This window comes from Equus przewalskii, chromosome 1 (assembly GCF_037783145.1).
Source record: "Equus przewalskii isolate Varuska chromosome 1, EquPr2, whole genome shotgun sequence".
NCBI classification, from domain to species: domain Eukaryota; kingdom Metazoa; phylum Chordata; class Mammalia; order Perissodactyla; family Equidae; genus Equus; species Equus przewalskii.
The window spans coordinates 161,165,118-161,184,038 of NC_091831.1; the positions used below are offsets into that span (position 1 = coordinate 161,165,118).

At 41.4% G+C, this 18,921-nt stretch overlaps 1 long non-coding RNA gene across 1 annotated transcript; it reads left to right on the plus strand.

The window, feature by feature from the left end:
* The first annotated feature begins 3,808 nt into the window (after positions 1 to 3,808).
* LOC139084326 (uncharacterized) lies at positions 3,809 to 12,741 on the plus strand. The gene is made up of 2 exons (XR_011541679.1): positions 3,809 to 7,800; positions 12,499 to 12,741. It is a non-coding gene; the product is annotated as an uncharacterized lncRNA (long non-coding RNA).
* Positions 12,742 to 18,921: the final 6,180 nt, after the last annotated feature.

Sequence of the window (18,921 nt, forward strand, 5' to 3'; positions counted from 1 at the left end):
TGAAGCCAGAGCAATTGATCTACCACATCTGGCCCCACAGATCTCAGACAGCCTGTGCAGCCATGGGAGGTCTTTTTCATGCTATTTTGTGTTTGGGATTCTGTTGTTGGCTGTGGGCTCCTTGCCTGGAGCAGGTGTTCCTTGCAATTATTTCCTCCAGTGAGAGGGAGAAGGAAGCTCACCTGATGGCTTCTCCCTCTTAGTGCCTTTATTACTCTGCTTGCTTTGGGGACAGCGGCTGGCAGGGAGGCCAAGTGAGGCAGTTCAGTAATACTAGCTTACTCCTGGTTTGGGAGGCTGTTGGCAGTCATTCCTCTTCCTGAGTCAGGAGGAAGAGTTTGTGGGTTCCCAGAGCCCTTTTCTGACTTCTTGGCTCCCTCATTTCCAGAGCCACCTGTACTCCCTTATCACTTACAAAATTGCTTTCTTTCTATGTCAGAAAAATCGTTTGAAACTTGGAAAGAGGCAGAAGAGCTGGTAGAGTATTTTCAATGCAGTGTTGGACTTGACTTTTTATCATTTCTGAGCAAAAGTTAACGTGTAGATTTTTGTCTGTTAGAGATGCAAATAATTTCTATCTATTTGAACGGATGATCCCCAAAGTTATAGTTTATTGTCTTGTTGGACATTAATCAGTTTCGTGTCTAACCTCAAAATCTTATTCTAACATTTCCTATAAATACCTACTTTCTCAAGTGTTCTTTGAATTGGTCGTAACATCTTATTGGTTCTTTCATTAATTAATGAGTTGAATAAAATTTTGATACCTGTTTATTTTGTATTTGTATGTGAGTCACTGTATTATTTTTTTGAAAATTATACCTTAACTCTGATTTATTGCATGCAGGGGTAAACAAAAAGGAGAGGCTGTTAGACTTTGCAGTAGAGCCATTTTTATTAATTATGTTGCTGAACTTATCTTTTTCTATGATTTGTTTGCCTTTCACATGAAAAAAATGCTTAAATTCTCTCTCATTTATAAAGCTTTCCAGTAATCCTTTATCATGCTGTAGCTGGCATATAATACTTCCTTTTTCTTTGACAAAGTGGTTTTAAAAAGTTGTCTCAGACCAAATGTGTCTAAGGTGATACATGAAAAATATCATTGTACACATAAAGTTAATGTTGGATGCGTGTGGAAAGTTTCACGTCTATATGAGGTAATCACAATGATAAGAAAGGAGTTCTTCATGTTTTCCTACTGACCTTTAACTTTGCTGCACACTTTTGACTTCTGCTGGGTGTTTTCAGCATCTCCACTGACCTTTACCTCAATCAGCTTGAACTGGTTCTCAAAGGAAACAAAAGCTTCCAGGCACAACACCTCTGCACAGGCTTTCTCTTATGTCACCACAGAAACAAGACTCTCACTGTGGAAAAAAAATTGTGTAACAATGAGGAAGACTGCTATAAAATATGGATTAATGAGTTGAACAGCCAGAAGAGTGGAACCTGTATAGGAAGGAATTGAGTGACAGCAAGGGCAGTTGGAGGAAGAAGATGGGATGCTTGCTGGCCCCAGGAGGGAAAGACAAAATGTAGAGTCTAATTCTTGTTCTATGAGCCTGAGTTCTCACACACCACAGCACCTGGCTGGAGGCTCCCACTATGGTGATGGAGCAGCAATAACAAGCAGAATATTCTTGACCTTGAGTAGCTTCTATGTATTTTTTGGGAGATTCAGCAAAAATGACGCATGAGACTTCATAAGTGTTATGGACTGAATGTTTGTGTTCCCCCAAAATTAATATGTTAACATCTAATCCCCAATATGATGGTATTTGGAGGTGGGCCTTTGGGAGGTAATTAGGTCATGAGGGTGGAGCCCCCATGATGGGATTAGTGCCCTATACGAGAAGGCCAGAAAGCTAGCTTGCTCTCTTTCTGCCCTGTGAGGAAAAACTGGGAAGTCAGCAGTCTGCAACCCTGAAGAGAGTTCTCACCTGAACCTGACCATGCCAGCACTCTGACCTCAGACTCGCAGCTTTCAGAACCAGGAGAAATAAATTTCTATTGCTTATAAGCCATCCAGTATATGGTACTTTGTTTTTATTTATTTAATTGTTTTTTGTTTTATTTTTTAATTGAGGTAACATTGGTTTATAACATAATATAAATTTCAGATATATATCATTATATTTCAATTTCTCTGGAGAGTATATCATGTTCACCACCCAAAGACTAAGTACCATCCATCCCCACACACATGCACCTAATCACTCTCTCCACCCTCCTCCCTCATCCTTTCTCCTCTGGTAACCACCAATCAACCTCTGTCTCTACGTGTTTGTTGTTTTTATCTTCTATTTATGAGTGAGATCATACGGTATTTGACTTTCTCCCTCTGACTTATTTCGCTTAGCATAATACTCTCAAGGACCATTATAGTACTTTGTTATGGCAGCCCAAAGTGATTAAGACAATAGGTTTACCAAAGAAATTGTTGAAAGTGATAAGAAAAATACTAATGCCTAAGTAGATAAATGGGTAAAATTTATGAAAAACAGTGCATAACAAGGAAATCTAACTGGCCAATAAAAATATGAAAAAATTCAACTTAATTAGTAATCAAGGAACTATAAATGAAAACAACAAGGCATTACCATTTTTGCCCATCGAATTGAAAAAGATTTGAAAAGGACAACACTCGATGGTGATGAGAGATGAGATGAGTACATTCACACATTTTTAGTGGAAGTGGCAACTCTACAAATTTTCAGGAAACCAGTTTGACATTATGAGTCAAGAATGTCAATCCATTTAATCCAGGAATTCCACTTATAGGAGTCTATACTAAAGAAATAATTTATGAAATGTTGAGTGCAAAATTGTTTATAAAATCAAAATATTGGAAACAGCCTGAATGCCTCCGAATAAGGAAACTGCTAAGTAAATTATGTGTCTCCTGCCATTCTCCACTTGCTCACTTGGCTTCAACCATCTTGTCCTTCTGCTGCTCCTTGAGCTGGGCAGGCTTGTTCTGGCCTTAGGACAATTGTGTTTGCTCATCTCCCTCCTGGGAATACTCTTTCCCCAGAGACCTGCATGCTTTGCAACCTTACCTCATCCAGGTCTTTATTGAAATGCCACCTTCATAGTGACACCCTTTTTAAGACTACACCCCTCTACATACTCCTCTTCCTGGCTTCATTTTTCTTCCTGGCCCTCATCGCCATCCAACATTCTCTGTAGGAGCTCGATTACAAGTCAATCTATCTGCAAAGTTCATCATTGTCTAGTAGCCTTGAAAAAGGTTTTAAATTTTAAAGCCCAATTAAATTCTACATTTCTTTGCACTGCAAGCTATTGGGTGTTTCTAAAAATAAGACAGAAAGAAGTACCTTTGAATCAAATCAAGATTTAAAAGGATAGAGACTCCAAAATGTGAAATTGGCTGAGTGAGAGGCCTCTTTCTGTTATGTGATAGTGACGTAGCTGGTTAGACTCTTACTGCAGCTTAGCTGTCTCAGACCAAAGGTCTGTTGAAGCTGGAGCTTTAGGAAACATGGTAGAAAAATAGCAGGATGTTAGAAAATACTGGCTGTTTCTTGTGGCTTTTAGTAAGGTTTAAAAAACAGAGACAAGCTTTGATCTGAGCTGACCTGGCCGAAAGCAGAAAGGGGACAGCATACAGCTTTGTTAATAGAGATACCTAAGCCTGTGGCAAGATTTCCAAGGCCCAGTTACTCATGCTTCTTGCACAACTGGAAAACCCAGAATGTCTACTCTGTTCTAATGTTAGCATAAAAAGCAAGGAGGTGGAAAACACAACATTGGATAAAATTGGAACACCTGAGAGGCCAGAGAAATGAACACAGCCAGATTCCCTGGGCCCTTCTCACACACCTCCTTCCTTGAACTATCTGGTTTAGGTAATCCTTCGTATTGGGGCCAGGGCCAGCCAACGGCTGCAGCTTCGTCACAGGTGCAGATTATTCTGCCTCATTGATTGTTTCACAAAACCAAGAGGGAAACAAGTGGATTTAGGTCTGGGACTAAGGGCAGAGTTCCAAGGTTTATAGCTAAGAGTAGAACAGTGAGGGCGGGGTCCAGACCTGTGAACCATAAGGTTCTAATGCTGTAGAGTTTGGGGGAGTTGATTATCAGTGAAACCTCAGGCCCGGACAAAATGGGAGCCTATGTTTCCTTGCCTTAAAGGTGACCCGAGTCCCCCACATCTCACAGAGGGGCCAGCAGGAAGAGAGCTACTAAAGAAGCTGTGTCTCTACTAGCGACTCCTCCTCTGTGATTCTCTTCCATACCTCTCCCAGGCATGGCCCTGGAGAGCAATGGGCAAAAAAGTTCTTCTAGTGGGCAAGCCTGCAGGCAGCCCTACCGGCTGACTAATAAACTCCCTCCTCTGCCAAGATAAGAGCTCCATCCTATCCCTGCCAGAAGTATATCCTTTGGATTGCTGACTGCTGTTTGTTTCTTTTTCTTTTCCAGTTAATAGCTTTTTTTAAACTGATTTTTTTTCTTTTTCCCTCTATTATTTTCGATCTGTCAGGAGTGATTAAATGTATCCATTAATCATAGGTTGCATAGTCATAGGAGTCGTATTAGAAGAGGAATGTCCATATTTCAGATTTGGAGTGGACACAATAACTAGACCTGACGATTGGTTCTTTTTAAGAATTGGTGCATTTTCATGTGTAAATGGGTTAGTTGCATCCTATCAAGTGGGGACATTGTTGATACTGCATGTACGGGAAGTTGGAGTGCTAAACAGCTAAGGGGTGGAATATGGCAAACATATATTGTTTCTCTATCTAGAATCTCATCTTTTGGGGAAATATCAGTCCCTGGATATAGGCTACACTATTAGAACACTCTATTCACCTGGAAACAGGGACTGGTTCAGAGACGGGCACATGACTTAAGATGGACCAAATGGAATTCTTGCTGGACTTGTCCTAGAGCTAAGATTTTCTCATTCTTCTGATTTTATGATTCTGAGAGTATTTGAAATTGGGTAGCTATCTACAGTGCTTCTTGGAAGAAGTCCATCTGAAGAAGCAGCTAATGAGGCCAACACACAGATTTAAACAGAGTTGAGAAATGGAAAGAAGAGGAAGAAAAAGGATTTATAGAGATAGATAGAGATCTTGACCATCTTTAAAAGAAATTTTTGAGTCCCTGGAACTAGTAATAACTTTGATAGAAGCCAACTCTATCCTGTATTTTTCCATTTACATGACACAATAAATCCCTTTCTTGTTAAGTAAGTTTCAGTTGGATTTCTGACACTTGCACCAGAAAGGGTCCTGCCTCGTATAGTAGCTAACCATTCAGTCTTTCACATATGGCAGCCTGGCTGTGTCCCATGACTCCTCTGTAACTGCTCTTTCCATTCACCATTGACTTTCTAGTTTCTAAATCTGATGAACCCTTTTCGATGTTTACCTTCCTGGATCTCTTTACTGAATTTGATGCTGTTTATAATGTTTTTTTTTCTTGAAATCCCCCTCTACTGACTTTTAAGAGACACTGTTCTTTTTGTTTTTGTTCTTCCTAGTTTTTCGTTTCTCCTTAATCTCCTTTCCAGACCAGTGCTTATCTCTACAATGTTCCTCAGTGTCATGTTCTTGCCCTCTTACGGTCCATGAAACAACTTCTCCCTGGGTGATCCATTCACTTCCAGAGCTTTTGTTGCTACTCACACACCAACTACTTCAAGATCTTTATCGTTAGAGTCTCTTGATCGCTGAACTCATCATCCATGGCCCACTGGACATCTTCTCTCAGATGTGCTTCAGAGGCCTCAAAAACAACAGCTCCCAAATCTAATCTCATTGTTTACCTACCCAAATATGCCCTACTTCTAGCGTTCCAATCACAGTGACCGGTAGCATATTTAAGCCTTTGTTAGAAATCTGAGCATCATTGCTGAGTCCTCCTCTTCTTTACCCTCTCATCAAGTTCTGTCAATTATGTTTAACAAATATTTCTCAAATCTGTAGCTGCATAGCTTACTGCCCTTGCCTTAGTTTGGTCCAGGACTCTGTAGGTTCTCCATTGCATGACTCCAGGAGCATCAATCCCTGGACCTCAACGGCGAATGGAGTCACGGTGGTTAAGGCCCTGATTTAGGTCCTTGTAATTTCTCACTTAAGTTACTGCTGCAACTTTCTAATGTTCTCCTCATCTCTAGGCTCATTTCTCTTCAATCCTTTCTCCAAATGTGGCAGAAGATTTCTTCTAAATGTAAATGGGAAGCACATCACTTTTCTGCTACGAATCTCATTGCTTGCCCTTCCTTTCCACCTTAGTATTTTACCACTTCAACTCTCTTTCTATGCTTTTGCCTTACTAAATATTCTAACTTCCCCAAGTATGCCATGCTTTCTCCTACCCCATGTATTTTCATACGTACCTCCTGTGCCTTGAAAACGCATTCTTCTTTATCTTGCTAACTTACTTATCCTTCCAGATGCAATCTAAGATTAGTCTTTCAGACCACCCAGTTTGGGTTGGTAACCTTGACGACATATTACAATCACACCTTACATTTATTTCCATCACAGCACATACCACACCATGTTGAAATACGTATTTACTTATCAGTCACGTCCAGTAGATGTGAATTCTTTGAGGGACGAGACCCTGAGTTATTTATCTGTGTATTCTCAGGGCTAGGCACGTCACTTGGTGCATATTAAATGCTCAGTAATTTTAAGAAAATGGTAAAAAGAAAAACAACTTTTGGCATCTGTCAACTGCCTACCAGCCTTCCCAGTCACATCTATCAGGAAGATGGAAGGGAAGGGAAAATATTACTTATTGATTGCCATTCACTCACTCGACGTTTGTCAAGCACTTTTTATTGTCAGTCACTATCTGGGCACTTTCACACGATTAGATCACTTAATCAATTCAGTCACACTGTCAGGAAGGCATTATTTTTATTTTAGACAGAGAAATTTCATACAGAAGCGTGGCTTTTGAAGTTAGGCTACCTGTGTTTTAGGCTCAACAATCGGGCTATTCAGCTAATGGTGAATTAAAACTCAAGCGATCTAATTTCAAAAACCATGGTACTGTCAGTGCTTCATATTTTCCCAACTCTGCTTTAAAGACTTTTTAAAAAATGAAGCTTCCTGTTCTAGACGGCAGATTGAATACACGAGTTGGTCTCCGCTCACTCTTGAGACATCACGGAAATAATAGTATATAAGTACAAAAAGCATCCACATAGCTCTGAAGTGACTAGAATAAGGTGGAGGTCATTAGTTGATTGTATCAGTTATAAATCTGTTGCCTTTCTGCTCCAAATCCAAATCTGCCCTGCTTGTGGTACTGAATCACTGCCCTGTTGTCAGCTCGCGTGATGTTCAACTTCATTAGCACAGGGCACTGGAGCGACATTGGAGGAGGAAGGGGTATTTTTTCCTGTTCCAGCAGGCTCTTGCAGCACAGCACCTCCGCCCACACAGCTCCTCCTGGCACTCCAAAAAGCAGTTTTCCAGTGACTTCCAATAGCGTGGCACCTCTGTGTATATGGCTTCCACCAGCACCTCCTTGATGGCTTTGCAGTCAGTTCTGAGGCACGGAACCTTCCTGAGATAGCTCCCTTTGGCACCCCAGGCAGTGACTTTCCAGTACTTCTTCCTGGCATGGTACCTCAGAAAACTTCACCATCCAGTGAGCCATAGGCATGTTCTCTCCAACCATATCTGGATCAAAGTCCTGGGAGGAGGGGACCCTCTTCCAGATTTCTTTCTTCCTTGAGGGCTGTATTTCAGCCCTCGGGTAGTGGCTGGTCCCTATATCTTCTGTTCTTGTATAACGTCCAAAGACGAGGTAAGTGTATCTATCGTAAAGAGCAATGGGGATGTATCAGTAATGGATTGCCTTGGTCCACGGAGATCTTTGGCAGGGGCTAATTGATCACAGTGTTCATAGGAATAAAATAGGTGGATATCCTATAAACTGATTCCCAAAAAAACCCCAAACAATCCAATAGAATAATGGGAAAAATATGAACAGAAAATTTACAGAAGAATATAATCAAATGATCAATTAACATAAAATATCTGACCTCTAGTAGTAAAGAAAATTCAAATTTAAACAAATATGCAATAACATCATTAATGTACCCCGTAATATTCACCTTTTCTCCTAAACGAAAAGGAATCTAAAACAGCAGCCTGGTTTCTACCTTTTTGCTCCTTTCTCTACACTCAAAAATATATGCAGAATATGATTATAAATACATAGAGTTTTGTTGTTGATGTTTGTTTTTATAAAAATGGTATACATTTCTCGGCAATTTGCTTTTCCCACTTGATAATATATAAGGAACATCCATTCAATTAAACAATATATGCATGATTTATTCTTTTGAAAAGCTGCATAATAATCTATTGAATGGGTATGCTATAATTTATCCAACTTTTCATCCACTTATTGCACAGACAGAAAAGTAGGTGATATAAAAAAGAGTGAGAAATAGATAGGCATCAGATTTCTTGTCAGCAATAATGGATGCTAGAAGACAATGCGTTTAAAGAGGATGTGGTCAACTGATGAAATTTTACAATTCCGGAAGAAGATGCAGTAGTCATGAACTGTTATGCCCTAAATACAATGGCAGCCTGATGATTTTTGCGTCGCTACATAACCCAGACATGGCCATTACTGGGCTTACAAATTCTCTTTGAATTTCTATACACACCAATACCCAAATAAGCAAAACTTAAATAGCCAGTGTTACCAATAGTGAAAGAAACGGGTCCTTATACGCTGCTATTGGGAGAGTAAAGTGGTACAGACTTTCTGAAAAGCAGTTTGACAGCTGCGTTAAGACTTTAAAATATTCATACCTGTCTCCCAGCAATTCTACTTATCTGCCTTTAGCCTAAAGATTTAATCAAGTGGGAAAGCAAAGCTTTATCAACAAGAACGAACACGGCATTGTATATGACAAATAAAAATGGCAAGCAATAGGATATATTGGAGAATATGAGGAAGCCATTTGGTGTAAACCTAATTCGGCCTGACCTTGTCTTTCCAAAAGGGTCTGACGGAGGCCTTGAGCATGCATTGTATATCTGCTTTAGAGATTCCCTATGGCAAGAGCAAAAGGCCCTTGAGATAAAGGTGCACCTTCCCTCCCCCTCCCAACGTTGGCATCTCCTTAAGGATTAAGCCTCTTTCCTTAGGCTAGGAACTGATTGCTCCTCACCTGTGACCACCCAGCTTGAGACAATAGACTTGCTCCCTGCTACGCCCACCAAGATAGCAGACCCACTACCTGCTGTGTCCATCAAGTGCTGTGCCAACAGGGCAATCTTGTAACTATTGTGGGAGGGACATTTCAATTATATGTGAAACACCCTCTTTGAGGGTATATAACCACCCTGTGTACCCCCACTTCTTTGGAGTGCTCTTTTCCTTTGTGGAAAGACTCTCCCGGGTTATAATCCTAAGATTTCAGCTCAGAATAAACTCACCCAAATTTTCATTTATAGATTGGTTATGGATTATTTTCGTCAACATATATAATAAGGAAAAACTGAAAACAACATAAATAACTCAACAACAGGGAACTTTTTAAATTAATTGTAGACCATCTATGAGTTGGCATACATATCTTTTAAAAATTATATTTTTAAAGACTATATAGTACCATGAAGACTACTCAGGATACAATGGTAAGGGTAAAAACAAAACAGACGAAAAAACATTAGTTTCAAAACACTTTGAGTGCTGGATGGTAAAATACTTTGTCGCCTGGAAGCTTGTTACTGAAATATCTACTTAGACTTTCAGTTATAAAACTAAGCAAGCCACCACAGAACACTGGGATCAACTGCAAAGCTGTAAAAACTAGATATTCAAGGAAAAGGTGTTGGAAAAACTCATTGCACAGGAAGGGACATTGGTGCTTCTGCAGAGAACAAGAGTTCTTTCACTGAATGTACAGTTTGTTCTGTTAGTCTGTCAATCAGCTAGAATTGCATAACAATGTTCTGGGTGTGGTGGCATACCACTCAGAATACTCAGTCACCACCCTGAAGGAATTTAATGTGCAGTGTCAGAAACACAGGTAAGTATGTTACCAACTGAAATAGACAATTACAGTCATTACAAAAGTGCATTGAGTTAAATGGAGAACCGTGATTGTGCTGGTGGCTTCAGCATCAAACAACACTCTTGATGTGGGGCACACATAACTCCTAAAATCTTCCCATGGATGACGCATTATCCTCCCCTATCTTTCTACCCATTCCCTCTTGGGGCTTTCCAACAATCATAGGGTCCCATTATGCCATGACCCCCTACTTCGGCTTCCCTTCCTGCTTCTACTCCAAGACAAGGGCTCTGTGCCTGATGGAGCCAGTTGTAGACAGTTCGGAGGGTTGGCCTTTATTGGGGTCTGAGATGTGTTCGTGTGTGTGCACTGGTGCAAACCAAAGGTCTGTTCTGAAGCTCTAATGACCCAACAAGAAGACTAGGAGGTGGAGTAGAGAGGGGAGGCTGAGCTCAAGGGGACTATTCTGGAGGAGGAGGAAGAAGGAGGAGAGAACAGATGGGGGTTGAAATTAACTTTTAAATGCCTGTGCCCATGGGAGACAGTGTCTGAGAATCTACAGCGAGGAGCTGCTGCAGTTACAAAGCTCCCCTTCTATGAATTGGAGAAAGGTCCTTAGGACCCACGTCTCAGAGAAGGTTCTGTGCTCTCCAGAAAGGCATCTTATTTCCAAGGAAATCTGGGTGGGACAATCCCTGCAGGGCTGGGACTCTGCAGACAAAAATTTTCCTCTGCCTAGCTTTCTCCCTGCTCTGCAAAATGCCAGGATTGTGGAGGTAGAACCTATGGCTTAGTGACTTGCACTGATCACCACCTGAGCACCAGACTGCGGCCTGGGAGGGGCTCCTCATAGCCCCACCTAGAACGCGTTAGGTGTGTGTCTGCGCGTGCACGCAGGGGCACATGATTGCACTTTCTAAGGACTCAGTTCTGGCCTTGCCTGGATATCCTTTGGGTACTAGGTCCTTATCAAAGGGAATGCTAACTTCCTCCTCCTCTATTTTTGTTTTGTTTTTTCAATCCCTGAGGATAAAAGGCCAAATCTCCAGTCCAGATTGAGGAAGCCAATAGCCACCAGAGACATTCCCGGGGCCAGCTACTCTACATTCTCAGAGCCCCTGGCCTTCCTCTCCTCAGAACACAAGGTCAGGCTGGGCCAGGGCTCCATAGGAATCTTTTGTGAGGGGGAGAAAGCCTGAGCGTAGCCCTTAAATGCCTCCTTCTACAGTTCTCCTACTGATCCCTGTCGACGAAAATAATCCATAACCAATCTATAAATGAAAATTTGGGTGAGTTTATTCTGAGCTGAAATCTGAGGACCATGGCCCAGGGCCTTTCTTCCCGAAGGAAGAAAGGGCACCAAAGAAGTGAGGTATACAGAGTGGTTATATACCCCCAAACAGGACCATTTCACATATGATTGAAATGTCCCTCCCACAATAGTCACAAGATTGCCCTGTCAGCACAGCACTTGATGGACACAGCAGGTAGTGGGTCTGCTATCTTGGTGGGCGTAGCAGGGAGCAAGTCTATTGTCTCAAGCTGGGTGGTCACAGGTGAGGAGCAATCAGTTTCTAGCCTAAGGAAAGATGCTTAATCCTTAAGGAGATGCCAACGTTGGGAGGGGGAGGGAAGTTGCACCTTTATCTCAAGGGCCTTTGTTCTTGCCATAGGGGATATCTAAAGCAGATATACAATGCACGCTCAACAGCCATGGTCAGGCCCTTTTGGAAAGACAAGGTCAGGCCGAATTAGGTTTACACCAAATGGCTTCCTCATATTCTCCAATATATCCTATTGCTTGCCATTTTTATTTGTCATCCCTATGTCTAGGAAGAGATACTGACCCCAGGTTCTTAGTCTCTCTGTGTAATAGAAATCGACAAAAGGCCCGACCAAAATCTCAGACAAGGTTTTATTGGGACTTATGCTCCAGGACAGGGAGACAGCACAGGAGAAGAGGCTCTCTGGCTGACTCTCCGAAGGGAGCCGTCCTGAGTCTTTTATGGAGTGAGGGGAGGGCACTGCTGTCAGGATTCTCGGCCTCCAGAGGCATTCTGCTTCCCTCTTCCCGGTGCTGTGGCTGTAGGAGCCCCCTCGGGGTTGCAGTCCCTGTGCCTGCCCAGTAGGTCCAACATGGTGCTGTTTCTCACTACCGCTGCCCCAGAAGGTCATCTAGCGGTCATCTCCGGGCTCTGTGTGCATGTGGCAGTTGGGGTTGACAGCTTTGGTGGGAAGTTTGCACTTGGAAGGTTGCTTATGTTTGATGCTGGCCTGAAACAAGGTTGACATAAGGAAAGTCATGCTGTAACTTAGAATAACCTGACTAACTCACGCAAGCTGTGTATGTTTTACCTTGCAGGTAGCCTAGGAGATAAATAGCTACCCTCTGGGAAGTAATCTTGGCTGACTCATGTAACTCCCAACAGTGATAGATGATAACTTTGTTCTTTTGAGTTTCTTAGGAACATGGTGACCTCCTCAGAGAAGAACATCTATGCTGGCATCCCTCACTGATAACAACTGAAAGACCTGGTGGCATCTCTAGTCACCAATGCCAGATGGTCAGTGTTCCTGAGCCCTTCCTTCATAGCCCACCAGTCCCTGGATAACTGCCTCAAGATTATGTGCTTGTTTAAGATGGTCTTTGGGACATGAGTCCGCCGTCTTCCAATTTTGCTGGTTAATTGAATAAATCCCTTTCTTGACAACTGACTCCTTTGCAATTAATTGCTTCAGGGTTGCAGTAAGCAGAACAAGCCATTGCGGGTTTACATCTTGACTTTGAAAACAGCAGGGCTGGGAGGTGCCCAACCTGATGGCTAAGGGTGAGGAGCAGAGTCCTGTCCTGATTCTGTCTCAGAAGTGCGGCTGAAGGCTCCACAGCTAGTTAGGACCATAGCAATCTTTCAGCAAATCTAAGAACAGGCCAGTTTTCATATAATTTGCCCAATGGCTTTAAGTGTGCCACTTACTCAAAGTCACCAAATTTTAAAAGCAGATTTTACAACTGGAACTTCAGTGTGTTGCCATTTGTAGATAGTCTTTCAAAGTCCTCTGTGGTTAAGTGTTACAGGATCTTTTTTTAAAAAAGAGGATTTTTTAAATTAAATAAGCAATACTATTCTCAGAAAACTTAGGGAAGCAAAATAGAAAGTCAAGGGCAAACAAACATCTGGAACTCCATCACCTCAAAAAAATTACTTTTAATGTTTTGGTACATTTCATTTCAACTCTACTGTTGATTTGCTTTCTAATTTCAATAATTTCTGCCTTTATCTTTTTTATGTCCTTCCTTCTCCTCTGAATTTATTTGCTATTCTTTTAGTAGCTTCTTGGGTTGAAAACAGGCTTTTATAATTTTCTGTCTTTCTTAAATGATTTCTAATTACTGAATCTAAAATTATATATCTATGTGTTTTTTTCTGAGTATTGCTTTGACCATATCCAATGCACTTAAAAAAATCTGCCATGTTCTCATTGTTCATCTCTAAATACTTATAATTTATATTGTAATTTACTCTTTAAAAATGTCAACGCAAAATAACCAATAACTTTTCTAAAGACAAGAGAAATAAGATGAGTTTTACTTGAGCCAGAGTGAGGATTATAACCTGGGAAGGCCTTGGAAAGCATTCTGGAGAAGCCCGGTTTTCGGTACAGTCTTATATCTTTTTAGAATGAAGAACATACATTGAACACACCCAGGATACATTTTCATCAAAGTTTCAAGGAGGTATTTAGCTTCAAATTAGCAGGTCAACATGACCCTGATTCAGGAAAGGGACCAATCTGAGTGTGACCAATAGGGCATTACCAATAGAGTATAGGAAGGGAAGTAGGCATTCTTATCTTAAGAGAGTACATCCTTTACTTTAGTGGTTAAAGCAGGTGTACAATGTATGTTTGATAGGCCATTGGTCAGGCTTTTTAGTTTAAGCCAAATCAGTTTTGGACCCAAATAATTACCCCACATACCTCAATATGTAAAAACCTCTTGTCAAACTGAAGAATTTTTAATAAGGGCATTTTGACAAAAATTGTGTTATTTAATTATGTATAGTTTTGCTGTCTAATACAGTAGCCACTTGCCACATGTATCTAATGAGTACTTGAAATACAGTTAGCCAAATTGAGATAGACTTTTTTCTTTTTTTTGCTGGGAAAGATTCGCCCCAAGCTAACATCTGTTGCCTATCTCCCCCCACCACCGTTTTTTTCCTCCCTGAAGCCCCAGGGCATGGTCGTATTTTCTAGTTGTAAGTCCTTTTAGTTCTCCTATGTGAGCCAGCAGCACAGCATGGCTCCTGACAGGTGGTGTGGTTCTGCAACCAGGAAACGAACCCAGGCCACCAAAGTGGTGAGAGCACCAAACTTTAACCACTAGGCCATCAGGGCTGGCTCGAGATAGACTTCAAGTGTAAAATATATGCTAATTTCAAATACTTGGAAGAAAAATTAATTCTCTTTATATTTATTTCATATTCTAATAGTAACATTTTTGGATAAATCTGGTTAAATAAAATGTTATTAAAGGTAATTTCACCTGTTTTTTTCTTTTTTTAATGGAGCTACCAGGAAAATTTAAATTACATATGTGGCCTACGTTATATGTCTACTCAATGGCATTAATCTGTAGCCCTATTTCTTTTTTATTTGAACTGTTGGTTTCAGAGACAGGTGAGTTAAATTCGTCTACTAAGATTGAGATTTGACAATTTCAAAGTCACATCACCAGGTCTCAAAAGATTCATAACATTATCTTGATGGAGTGTACCTTTTATCAATATAAAAAACTGTACCCTTGTTTGCCCTTTTTAATGCTTTTCACTTTGAATTCTCTTATTTTCTGATTCCAACACTTCTACATTTGCTTTCTTTTGGTTTGCATCTTACGTGGTATCTTTCTCTATTGATTTATTTCCAAATGTCCTGCATCATTTTGTTTTAGGTGTCTCTTTTGTAAACTGTATACAACTATTTTTTAAGACACAATTTGAAAGACTCTCCTTCTTAATATGTTAATTCAATTCATTCACTTTTATTGCGATTATTAATATATTATGACTAGTTCCTAAAATTCCTTTGTGTTTCTCATTACGGAGGCATTGTCATCTCTTTCCTGGCTTCTGACATAGTGGTTCCACAGCCTTCTGTTCTCGCCCATACTCACAGTGGGGGTTAACACCTTTGCTCATGGCCGCCTGGCAGAAGGGTAGAGACTGAGGAAGAGACCTCCTTTCAGTGCAGCATCTGCAAAGAGGCACCCTGCCCGCTGTGCCCTCCTGCTGCCTCCCTGTGTCTGCTACCTCCTGGCGCAGAGCACCATATCCATTCCCATCTTTTGACACAGTCCTCTCTTCCAGGATTTTGGGCTGTGATTTCATTTCTCAAGATGGCTGTATTCCTCATACATTCTAGTCCATTAAGAACACCACTTCAGGGGCCGGCCTGGTGGTGTAGTGGTTCAGTTCATGCACTCTGCTTTGGTGGCCTGGGGTTTGCAGGTTTGGATCTTGGGTGCAGACCTACACACTGCTCATCAAGCCATGCTGTGGTGGCATCCCACATACAAAAAATAGAGGAAGGTTGGCACAGGTGTTAGCCCAGTCTTCCTCACCAAAAAAAAAAAAAAAAAAAAAGAACACCACTTCATAGTTTCATGTACTGCTATTGATTTTTTCTTTTCCTTTTTCTCTTAACCTTTTTTCACAATATCTGGTGATATAGTGTGGGGAGAAAGGCAGATGTACAGCTTAAATTAGCTTCATCTCATTATTGTATATTTACTTTCTGCCTTTTTTCTCTATGTATTTTTTATTTTAATATAATTTTGGTCCAATTTTGGTTCAATAGTTGCCTACTCAATTTTGTGTCTTGACTTTCCACTTAGCATTTTCACTTAAGTATTTCCCCCACACTATTATAAACTACTTTAAAACTTCATTTTTAATGTCTGTATGATATCACATCAAGGAAAAATGGCCAACATTTCCAAGTTATTAGGAATTTAGGTTATTTCCATTTTTCTGCTATTATAAAAAGACGATAAAGTTACTTGCACATATAGCTATGCTTTATATTTTGAATTGTAGTCTTGAGTGGGGTGCTGAGGTTCTCATAGATTGTTAGCAAAGAGCCTAGGTTATTTCTAATTTTAGTAACTTTAGTAAAATAATGCATGTTTCTCTGTGCTAGTGCAGTGTTTTTTAGATCATATGTCCCTGAAAACCAGGAGACAGGACAACTTCAACAGGTGTAGATCTGGATTTAGGATACAGTATTCTAGCTAGGTGGATGCCCATGGAAGCTGGTAGAATGTTCTTTACTGTCAGCACTCTCAGAAGGATGAGTTACAGCAAAGTTGACCACATTTTCTGAACAACGACAAGAACACCTCTCATATATTGTCCTGGTCTGACAAATATTCTATGTCTGTACTGTTCAATACGATAGTCATTAACCACAAGTGGCTACTGAACACTTGAAATGTGGCTGGTCTGAATTGAGAGCTACTGCAAGTGTAATATACACATTGGATTTCAAAGACTTGGTATGAAAAAAAGTAAAATATATCATTAATAACTTTTTATATTGATTACATGTTGAAATGATAGTATGTGGCTCGCATTATATTTCTGTTGGACAGCACTATTCTATTTCATGCCATCTTGGAAGATCAGGGGTGGATGAAACCACAGATATAGCTGTTTCTCACCTCTTCTTGCTATAACACTTGATTAATTTCCTGAGACTCCCAGTGCACGCTGAGGAGGCACAGTCTATTCCACCCGCAGCAGCAGCAGCTCCTTTGCTGTCCTTTAATCTGAGTGCTTGAGAATTTGAGAATCCAAGGGTCATGATTTCCCTCCTGCTCACGGCTTCCTGGCACTCCTGCTTGCTGAAAATCAGTACAGGTTAGCAGGTAACTAATGTTAGGAGCCAAAGAGCATTCTTAAGTCTTTCTCCTTGAGGTAAACAAGTTTGAAATAACTGTGAAATGGACAGCTTTAGATTAAAAGTGGATAACTGCGTAAAGTTCTTATGAGGGAACATGTAGATTTGTCCGTTCATTCACTCACTCAAAAAACATTTATCGAGTGCTTACCATGTGTCAGTCACTGTTGTTGGCACTTGAGATACATCAGTGAACAAAACAGAGACCAGTGCTCTCCTGAAGCTTCCGTTCTAGTAAGGGGTATGGACAATTAAACAAGAGACTATAAATAAGTAAATTACAGAGTTTGTTGGAAGGTGATAAGTATGGTGGGAAAGAAAACATAAAGCAGTTTAAGGGGGATCCAGAGTGCTGGAGGGAGAGGGGGAATAGAGTGGCCAGCCTGGGCTTTGTTGAGAAGTGACATTTAAGCAAAGACTTGAAGAAAGGGAAGGCGATACATGTATTGATCTCTGAGGGAAAAGCATTTCAGCAGAGGGAACGGCCAACGAAGAAGCCTTAAGGCAGGAGTGTGTTTGGCATGTTTGAGGAACATAAGGAGGCCAGTGTGGCTGGGAGGAGAGTAGTAGTGAGGTCAGAGATACAAGGGGGCACACAGATCATTTAGAGCCTTATCAGAGATGGTAAGAATTTGGGCTTTGCTATGGTCTGAATGTTTGTGTCCCTGCCAAAGTGATACACTGAAATCCCCAAGTTGCTCGTATTAGGATGTGGGGCCTTTGGGAGATTCTTAGGTCGGGAGGGTGGAGCCTTCATGAATGGGATTAGCGCCCTTATAAAACAGACCCCAGAGAGATCCCTTCTACCATGTGAGGATATAGCGAGAAGAAGCTGTCTCTTGACCAGAAAGTGGACCCTCACCAGACACCAAACTTGCTGGCACCTTGATCTTGGACTTCCCAGCCTCCAGAACTGGGAGAGAGACATTTCTGTTGTTGATAAGCCACCTAGCCTATAGTATTTTTGTTATAGCAGCCCCAACAGACTAAGACAGGCTTTTACTCTGAAGGATGGGGAGCCGCTGCAAGTTTTAAGTAAAGGAGTCACTGGCTCTGGCCCACGCGATTCAAGGATCGCTCAGACTCCTGTGTTGAGGTGCGACTTCAGGCAGGCAAGGGTGGCAGCAGGGCGAGAGATGCAGGTGGCTCCCACTAGGAGGTAGCAGTGCAGGTGGTGACAATGTTACATTTTGATAGAGAGAGAGACTGAAGCAACAGGATTTTCTGACAGATTGGATGTGAGGTGTGAAACGAAGAGAAGAACCAAGGATGGCTCCAAAGTCTTAAGCCTGGGGCATTGGAAGGATGGAGTTACCGTCTTCTGAGGCAAGGAAGCCCACAGAGAGAGCAGGTTTGGGGGAAATATGAGTTTAGTTGGAATACTGTATTAGTTATCTATTGTTACATAACAAAATACCCCAATATTCAGTGGCTTACGAAAACCACCATTTATTGTCTCATGGTTTCTGGGGGTCAGGAATTCAGGAGGCTTAGCTGGGTGGTCCTGGCTCAGGGTTTCTATCAGGTTCCAGTTAGAATGTCAACAGGGGCTTCATACATCTGAAGGCTTAACTGAGGCTGGAACATCCACTTCCAAGACAGCTCACCCACGTGGCTGTTGGCAGGCGGCCTCAGTTCCTCACTACATGGGCCTCTCCGCAGGCTGCCTGAGCATCCTCATAACTGGGTAGCTGGCTTCCCCCAGGGCAAGGGATCCAAGAAAGGGAGAGAGAGCAACCGAGATGGAAGCCACAGTGTCTTTTTATGACCTTGTCCACAGAACTGCACACCATCACTTTCACTTTATTCTACTCATTAGACAGGAGTCACTGAGACCAGTCCACACTGAGGGGCAGAGGTTTTAGGCTCCACTTCTCGAAGGAAAGAATATCGGAATTTGTGGACATGTTTTAAAATGATCACAGGTGTAT